This window comes from Cetorhinus maximus, unplaced genomic scaffold (genome assembly GCF_964194155.1).
Source record: "Cetorhinus maximus unplaced genomic scaffold, sCetMax3.hap1.1 HAP1_SCAFFOLD_4203, whole genome shotgun sequence".
In the NCBI taxonomy this organism is placed as follows: domain Eukaryota; kingdom Metazoa; phylum Chordata; class Chondrichthyes; order Lamniformes; family Cetorhinidae; genus Cetorhinus; species Cetorhinus maximus.
Genome location: NW_027600107.1, coordinates 1 through 9,465, shown reverse-complemented (window position 1 = coordinate 9,465; position 9,465 = coordinate 1). Strand labels below are relative to the sequence as shown.

Below are 9,465 nucleotides of genomic sequence, written 5' to 3'. Positions count from 1 at the left end.
GTCGGTGAGAGGGTGTTTGGTGTGTGGTTGTGAGGGTGGTTGGAGTGTCGGTGTGAGGGTGGTCGGTGTGAGGGTGTTTGGTGTGTGGGTGTGAGGGTGGTTGGGGTGTCGGTGAGGGTGTTTGGAGTGTCGGTGTGAGGGTGGTTGGAGTGTCGGTGTGAGGGTGTTTGGTGTGTGGGCGTGAGGGTGGTTGGGGTGTCGGTGAGGGTGTTTGGAGTGTCGGTGTGAGGGTGGTTGGAGTGTCGGTGTGAGGGTGGTTGGTGTGTGGGCGTGAGGGTGTTTGGGGTGTCGGTGAGGGTGTTTGGAGTGTCGGTGTGAGGGTGGTTGGAGTGTCGGTGTGAGGGTGTTTGGGGTGTCGGTGAGGGTGGTTGGAGTGTCGGTGTGAGGGTGTTTGGAGTGTCGGTGTGAGGGTGTTTGGAGTGTCGGTGTGAGGGTGGTTGGAGTGTCGGTGTGAGGGTGGTTGGAGTGTCGGTGTGAGGGTGGTTGGAGTGTCGGTGTGAGGGTGGTCGGAGTGTCGGTGTGAGGGTGGTTGGAGTGTCCGTGTGAGGGTGGTTGGAGTGTCGGTGTGAGGATGTTTGGAGTGTCGGTGTGAGGGTGGTTGGGGTGTGGGTGTGAGGGTGGTTGGAGTGTCGGTGTGAGGGTGTTTGGTGTGTCGGTGTGAGGGTGGTTGGTGTGTCGGTGTGAGGGTGGTTGGAGTGTCGGTGTGAGGGTGGTTGGTGTGTCGGTGTGAGGGTGGTTGGAGTGTCGGTGTGAGGGTGGTTGGAGTGTCGGTGTGAGGGTGTTTGGAGTGTCGGTGTGAGGGTGGTTGGGGTGTCGGTGTGAGGGTGGTCGGTGTGGGGGTGTGAGGGTGTTTGGTGTGTCGGTGTGAGGGTGGTTGGAGTGTCGGTGTGAGGGTGGTCGGTGTGGGGGTGTGAGGGTGGTTGGAGTGTCGGTGTGAGGGTGGTTGGAGTGTCGGTGTGAGGGTGTTTGATGTGTCGGTGTGAGGGTGTTTGGTGTGTCGGTGTGAGGGTGTTTGGAGTGTCGGTGTGAGGGTGGTCGGTGTGAGGGTGTTTGGTGTGTGGTTGTGAGGGTGTTTGGAGTGTCGGTGTGAGGGTGGTCGGTGTGAGGGTGTTTGGTGTGTCGGTGAGGGTGTTTGGTGTGTCGGTGAGGGTGTTTGGAGTGTCGGTGTGAGGGTGGTCGGTGTGAGGGTGTTTGGTGTGTGGTTGTGAGGGTGTTTGGTGTGTCGGTGAGGGTGGTCGGTGTGAGGGTGTTTGGTGTGTCGGTGTGAGGGTGTTTGGTGTGTCGGTGAGGGTGGTTGGTGTGTCGGTGTGAGGGTGTTTGGTGTGTCGGTGAGGGTGTTTGGAGTGTCGGTGTGAGGGTGGTCGGTGTGAGGGTGTTTGGTGTGTGGTTGTGAGGGTGTTTGGTGTGTCGGTGAGGGTGGTTGGTGTGTCGGTGTGAGGGTGTTTGGTGTGTCGGTGTGAGGGTGTTTGGAGTGTCGGTGTGAGGGTGGTTGGTGTGTCGGTGTGAGGGTGTTTGGTGTGTCGGTGTGAGGGTGTTTGGTGTGTCGGTGAGGGTGGTTGGTGTGTCGGTGTGAGGGTGTTTGGTGTGTGGTTGTGAGGGTGTTTGGAGTGTCGGTGTGAAGGTGGTCGGTGTGAGGGTGTTTGGTGTGTCGGTGTGAGGGTGTTTGGTGTGTCGGTGAGGGTGGTTGGTGTGTCGGTGTGAGGGTGTTTGGTGTGTGGTTGTGAGGGTGTTTGGAGTGTCGGTGTGAGGGTGGTCGGTGTGAGGGTGTTTGGTGTGTCGGTGAGGGTGGTTGGTGTGTCGGTGTGAGGGTGTTTGGTGTGTCGGTGAGGGTGGTTGGTGTGTCGGTGTGAGGGTGTTTGGTGTGTGGTTGTGAGGGTGTTTGGAGTGTCGGTGTGAGGGTGGTCGGTGTGAGGGTGTTTGGTGTGTGGTTGTGAGGGTGTTTGGAGTGTCGGTGTGAGGGTGGTCGGTGTGAGGGTGTTTGGTGTGTCGGTGTGAGGGTGGTTGGTGTGTCGGTGAGGGTGTTTGGAGTGTCGGTGTGAGGGTGGTCGGTGTGAGGGTGTTTGGTGTGTGAGGTGTGATTTGGTCACTCACTTGGTACATTTTCCATCCAGCAGGAAGAACCCATCCAGGCAGGTCTCGCAGCGCTCCCCGGAGCTGTTGTTCTGACACTGGACACAGACAGCATCCTGCGCCGATGGCCCCTCCAGCAGCCAGTTAGTGATCTGTAGAGGGCCAAGGGGGGAGATTGCGTTAACGTGGGGGGATTAACTGAAGCTGATAAAGCAGAGGATTGGGGAGTGACAGGGACGGACAGAGGAGTGGGGAGTGACGGGGACGGACAGAGGATTGGGGAGTGACGGGGACGGACAGAGGATTGGGGAGTGACGGGGACGGACAGAGGAGTGGGGAGTGACGGGGACACAGAGAGGATTGGGGAGTGACGGGGACACAGAGAGGATTGGGAAGTGACGGGGACGGACAGAGGATTGGGGAGTGACGGGGACACAGAGAGGATTGGGGAGTGACGGGGACAGACAGAGGATTGGGGAGTGACGGGGACGGACAGAGGATTGGGGAGTGACGGGGACGGACAGAGGATTGGGGAGTGACGGGGAGCGGGCACGGCCGCGGGGAGCGGGCACGGCCGCGGGGAGCGGGCACGGCCGCGGGGAGCGGGCACGGCCGCGGGGAGCGGGCACGGCCGCGGGGAGAGGGCACGGCCGCGGGGAGAGGGCACGGCCGCGGGGAGAGGGCACGGCCGCAGGGAGAGGGCACCGACACAGGGAGAGGGCACCGACACAGGGAGAGGGCACCGACACAGGGAGAGGGCACAGGGAGAGGGCACCGACACAGGGAGAGGGCACCGTCACAGGGAGAGGGCACCGTCACAGGGAGAGGGCACCGTCACAGGGAGAGGGCACCGACACAGGGAGAGGGCACCGACACAGGGAGAGGGCACCGACACAGGGAGAGGGCACCGGGAGAGGGCACAGGGAGAGGGCACAGGGAGAGGGCACAGGGAGAGGGCACCGGGAGAGGGCACCGGGAGAGGGCACCGGGAGAGGGCACCGTCACAGGGAGAGGGCACCGTCACAGGGAGAGGGCACCGTCACAGGGAGAGGGCACCGACACAGGGAGAGGGCACCGACACAGGGAGAGGGCACCGTCACAGGGAGAGGGCACCGTCACAGGGAGAGGGCACAGGGAGAGGACACAGGGAGAGGGCACCGACACAGGGAGAGGGCACCGTCACAGGGAGAGGGCACCGTCACAGGGAGAGGGCACCGTCACAGGGAGAGGGCACCGTCACAGGGAGAGGGCACAGGGAGAGGGCACCGTCACAGGGAGAGGGCACAGGGAGAGGGAGAGGGGAGAGGGAGAGGGCACAGGGAGAGGGCACAGGGAGAGGGCACTGTCACAGGGAGCGGGCACTGTCTCTATCCCAGTGCTCACTGGATAATGAGGTCCCTCCCCCATTGTCACGAGAACTCTCTCAGATACCAAGCAGGAGCATTTTGAAAACAATAACACCTTTGAGACAGTCGATCTGGTGCCCGTATCAAAGCTGCTGGTGCTTTTGGAGGTTTGACTATTCTGGGCTGTATATTTGACTGTACTGACCTTGAGTGGGTCCAGTGGATATCTCTCCGGCTCTGCCCTTGCTTTCTCATACTGCTCCCGCAGGACGCAGATGTGGCTGTTGTTGTTGCAGTAGCTGCTGCACGGTTTACACAATCCTCCAGCCACGGCTGAACCCACAAACAAAGGCTGGCATTTCTCACAGTGATCACCCTGAGGACACACAACGCAGCACAGTTCACTGTCCGGGCTCAGTCCAACTCACCAGCTCTCCCCCATCTCTCCCAAAAATCTCCTGACCCACCCAGCTCTCCCCTCATCTCCCCCAAAACTCCCCCGAACCACCCAGCTCTCCCCTCATCTCTCCCAACACTCCCCCGAACTACCCAGCTCTCCCCTCATCTCTCCCAACACTCCCCCGACCCACCCAGCTCTCCCCTCAGCTCTCCCAACACTCCCCCGACCCACCCAGCTCTCCCCTCATCTCTCCCAACACTCCCCCGACCCACCCAGCTCTCCCCTCATCTCTCCCAACACTCCCCGAAACCACCCAGCTCTCCCATCTCCCCCAAAACTCTCCTGACCCACCCAGCTCTCCCCTCATCTCCCCACACTCCCCCGACCTACCCAGCTCTCCCCCGTCTCTCCCAACACTCCCCCGACCCACCCAGCTCTCCCCTCATCTCTCCCAACACTCCCCCGACCCACCCAGCTCTCCCCTCATCTCTCCCAACACTCCCCCGACCCACTCAGCTCTCCCCTCATCTCTCCCAACACTCCCCCGACCCACCCAGCTCTCCCCTCATCTCTCCCAACACTCCCCGAAACCACCCAGCTCTCCCATCTCCCCCAAAACTCTCCCGACCCACCCAGCTCTCCCCCGTCTCTCCCAAAACTCCCCGAAACCACCCAGCTCTCCCCTCATAAAAACAAAAAACTACCGCGGATGCTGGAAATCCAAAACAAATACAGAATTACCTGGAAAATCTCAGCAGGTCTGGCAGCATCGGCGGAGAAGAAAAGAGTTGACGTTTCGGGTCCACACGACCCTTCAACAGAACTGAGTAATATTAGGAGAGGGGTGAAATATAAGCTGGTTTAAGGTGGGGGGCGGGGGAGAGAGAAGTTGGTGGGGCGGGGTGGTTGTAGGGATAAGCAAGCAATGATAGGAGCATATAATCAAAAGATGTCACAGACATCTACTAGTCTACTGCATTCGTTGCTCCCAATGCGGTCTCCTCTACATTGGAGAGACCAAACGCAAACTGGGCGACCGCTTTGCAGAACACCTTCGGTCTGTCCGCAAGAAAGACCCAAACCTCCCTGTCGCTTGCCATTTTAACACTCCACCCTGTTCTCTTGCCCACATGTCTGTCCTTGGCTGCTGCATTGTTCCAGTGAAGCTCAACACAAACTGGAGGAACAGCACCTCATCTTCCGACTAGGCACTTTACAGCCTTCCGGGCTGAATATTGAATTCAACAACTTTAGATCATGAACTCTCTCCTCCATCCCCACCCCCTTTCCGTTTCTTCCCCCTCCTTTTTGTTTTTTTTTTTGTTTTCAATAATTTATATAGATTTTTCTTTTCCATCACAACTTATCTACAACTAATACCTTGTCAATCTCTCCACCCCACCCCCTCTAGAGCTGTACCTTGAGTGTCCTGCCATCCATTCTTAATTAGCACATTTTCTTAGATAATATCACCACCTTCAACACCTCTTTGTTCCTTTGTCTGTGACATATTTTGATTCTCTGCTCCTATCACTGCTTGCTTATCCCCACAACCACAGACCCCCAACTTCTCTCTCCCTCCCGCCCCCCCACCTTAAACCAGCTTATATTTCACCCCTCTCCTTAACTATACTTCAGTTTTGCCGAAGTGTCGTGAGGACTCGAAACGTCAACTGTTTTCTTCTCCACCGATGCTGCCAGACCTGCTGAGTTTTTCCAGGTAATTCTGTTTTTGTTTCAGCTCTCCCCTCAACTCTCCCAAAACTCTCCCGACCCACCCAGCTCTCCGCTCATCTCTCCCAAAACTCTCCCGACCCACCCACCTCTCCCCCGTCTCTCCCAACACTACCCGATACCACCCAGCTCTCCCCCATCTCACTCAACACTCCCCGAAACCACCCAGCTCTCCCCGTCTCACTCAACGCTCCCCAAAACCACCCAGCTCTCCCCCATCTCACTCAACACTCCCCGAAACCACCCAGCTCTCCCCCATCTCACTCAACACTCCCCTAAACCACCCAGCTCTCCCCCGTCTCACTCAACACTCCCCTAAACCACCCAGCTCTCCCCCATCTCACTCAACACTCCCCTAAACCACCCAGCTCTCCCCCGTCTCACTCAACACTCCCCTAAACCACCCAGCTCTCCCCGTCTCACTCAACACTCCCCTAAACCACCCAGCTCTCCCCGTCTCACTCAACACTCACCTAAACCACCCAGCTCTCCCCCATCTCACCTCGCACTCCCCTAAACCACCCAGCTCTCCCCGTCTCACTCAACACTCCCCTAAAACACCCAGCTCTCCCCCATCTCACTCAACGCTCCCCTAAACCACCCAGCTCTTCCCCGTCTCACTCAACAATCCCCTAGCTCTCCCCCATCTCACTCAACACTCCCCTAAACCACCCAGCTCTCCCCCATCTCACTCAACACTCCCCTAAACCACCCAGCTCTCCCCCATCTCACTCAACGCTCCCCTAAACCACCCAGCTCTCCCCCGTCTCACTCAACACTCCCCTAAACCACCCAGCTCTCCCCCGTCTCATTCAACACTCACCTAAACCACCCAGCTCTCCCCCATCTCACCTCGCACTCCCCTAAACCACCCAGCTCTCCCCCGTCTCACTCAACACTCCCCTAAACCACCCAGCTCTCCCCCGTCTCACTCAACACTCCCCTAAACCACCCAGCTCTCCCCCGTCTCACTCAACACTCCCCTAAACCACCCAGCTCTCCCCTGTCTCACTCAGCACTCCCCTAAACCACCCAGCTCTCCCCGTCTCACTCAACACTCCCCTAAACCACCCAGCTCTCCCCCATCTCACCTCGCACTCCCCTGACCCACCCAGCTCTCCCCCATCTCACCTCGCACTTCCCTAAACCACCCAGCTCTCCCCCGTCTCTCCCAACACTACCCGATACCACCCAGCTCTCCCCCATCTCACTCAACACTCCCCGAAACCACCCAGCTCTCCCCGTCTCACTCAACGCTCCCCAAAACCACCCAGCTCTCCCCCATCTCACTCAACACTCCCCGAAACCACCCAGCTCTCCCCCATCTCACTCAACACTCCCCTAAACCACCCAGCTCTCCTCCGTCTCACTCAACACTCCCCTAAACCACCCAGCTCTCCCCCATCTCACTCAACACTCCCCTAAAACACCCAGCTCTCCCCCATCTCACTCAACGCTCCCCTAAACCACCCAGCTCTTCCCCGTCTCACTCAACTAATCCCCTAGCTCTCCCCCATCTCACTCAACACTCCCCTAAACCACCCAGCTCTCCCCCATCTCACTCAACACTCCCCTAAACCACCCAGCTCTCCCCCATCTCACTCAACGCTCCCCTAAACCACCCAGCTCTCCCCCGTCTCACTCAACACTCCCCTAAACCACCCAGCTCTCCCCGTCTCATTCAACACTCACCTAAACCACCCAGCTCTCCCCCATCTCACCTCGCACTCCCTAAACCACCCAGCTCTCCCCCGTCTCACTCAACACTCCCCCTAAACCACCCAGCTCTCCCCCGTCTCACTCAACACTCCCCTAAACCACCCAGCTCTCCCCCGTCTCACTCAACACTCCCCTAAACCACCCAGCTCTCCCTGTCTCACTCAGCACTCCCCTAAACCACCCAGCTCTCCCCGTCTCACTCAACACTCCCCTAAACCACCCAGCTCTCCCCCATCTCACCTCGCACTCCCCTGACCCACCCAGCTCTCCCCCATCTCACTCGCACTTCCCTAAACCACCCAGCTCTCCCCGTCTCTCCCAACACTACCCGATACCACCCAGCTCTCCCCCATCTCACTCAACACTCCCCGAAACCACCCAGCTCTCCCCGTCTCACTCAACGCTCCCCAAAACCACCCAGCTCTCCCCCATCTCACTCAACACTCCCCGAAACCACCAGCTCTCCCCCATCTCACTCAACACTCCCCTAAACCACCCAGCTCTCCTCCGTCTCACTCAACACTCCCCTAAACCACCCAGCTCTCCCCCATCTCACTCAACACTCCCCTAAACCACCCAGCTCTCCCCCGTCTCACTCAACACTCCCCTAAACCACCCAGCTCTCCCGTCTCACTCAACACTCCCCTAAACCACCCAGCTCTCCCCGTCTCACTCAACACTCACCTAAACCACCCAGCTCTCCCCCATCTCACCTCGCACTCCCCTAAACCACCCAGCTCTCCCCGTCTCACTCAAACACTCCCCTAAAACACCCAGCTCTCCCCCCATCTCACTCAACGCTCCCCTAAACCACCCAGCTCTTCCCCGTCTCACTCAACAATCCCCTAGCTCTCCCCCATCTCACTCAACACTCCCCTAAACCACCCAGCTCTCCCCCGTCTCACTCAACACTCCCCTAAACCACCCAGCTCTCCCCCATCTCACTCAACGCTCCCCTAAACCACCCAGCTCTCCCCCCGTCTCACTCAACACTCCCCTAAACCACCCAGCTCTCCCCCGTCTCATTCAACACTCACCTAAACCACCCAGCTCTCCCCCATCTCACCTCGCACTCCCCTAAACCACCCAGCTCTCCCCCGTCTCACTCAACACTCCCCTAAACCACCCAGCTCTCCCCCGTCTCACTCAACACTCCCCTAAACCACCCAGCTCTCCCCCGTCTCACTCAACACTCCCCTAAACCACCCAGCTCTCCCCGTCTCACTCAGCACTCCCCTAAACCACCCAGCTCTCCCCGTCTCACTCAACACTCCCCTAAACCACCCAGCTCTCCCCCATCTCACCTCGCACTCCCCTGACCCACCCAGCTCTCCCCCATCTCCCCATCTCACCTCGCACTTCCCTAAACCACCCAGCTCTCCCCCGTCTCACTCAACACTCCCCTAAACCACCCAGCTCTCCCCCATCTCACTCAACACTCCCCTAAACCACCCAGCTCTCCCCCATCTCACTCAACGCTCCCCGAAACCACCCAGCTCTCCCCCGTCTCACTCACCACTCCCCTAAACCACCCAGCTCTCCCCGTCTCACTCAACACTCCCCTAAACCACCCAGCTCTCCCCCGTCTCACTCAACACTCCCCTAAACCACCCAGCTCTCCCCCGTCTCACTCAACACTCCCCTAAACCACCCAGCTCTCCCCCGTCTCACTCAACACTCCCCTAAACCACCCAGCTCTCCTCCATCTCACCCCACACTCCCCTTAACCACCCAGCTCTCCCCCGTCTCACTCAACTCTCCCCTAAGCCACCCAGCTCTCCCCCGTCTCACTCAACACTCCCCTGACCCACCCAGCGCTCCCCCGTCTCACTCAACACTCCCCTGACCCACCCAGCTCTCCCCCGTCTCACTCAACACTCCCCTAAACCACCCAGCTCTCCCCCATCTCACTCAACACTCCCCTAAACCACCCAGCACTCCCCCGTCTCACTCAACACTCCCCTAAGCCACCCAGCTCTCCCCGTCTCACTCAACACTCCCCTAAACCACCCAGCTCTCCCCTGTCTCACTCAACACTCCCCTGACCCACCCAGCGCTCCCCTCCTGTAGAGTAGGTCGGGGTGTCCCTGGTGGTCCAGCCCTTGCCGTTACCTTGGTATTATTGACACACTGTAGGCAGCGATCTCCCGGGCGCTGACACTCTCACAGTTGCTGTGCTGGTTACACTGACACTCC

General features: G+C 59.1%; 1 long non-coding RNA gene across 1 annotated transcript; it reads right to left on the bottom strand.

Annotated features, from left to right (window-relative positions):
• Positions 1 to 2,094: 2,094 nt before the first annotated feature.
• LOC144678405 (uncharacterized) lies at positions 2,095 to 9,465 on the bottom strand. Its single transcript, XR_013576079.1, has 3 exons — positions 9,382 to 9,465; positions 3,622 to 3,792; positions 2,095 to 2,222 (listed from the first exon to the last, which is right to left on the bottom strand). It is a non-coding gene; the product is annotated as an uncharacterized LOC144678405 (long non-coding RNA).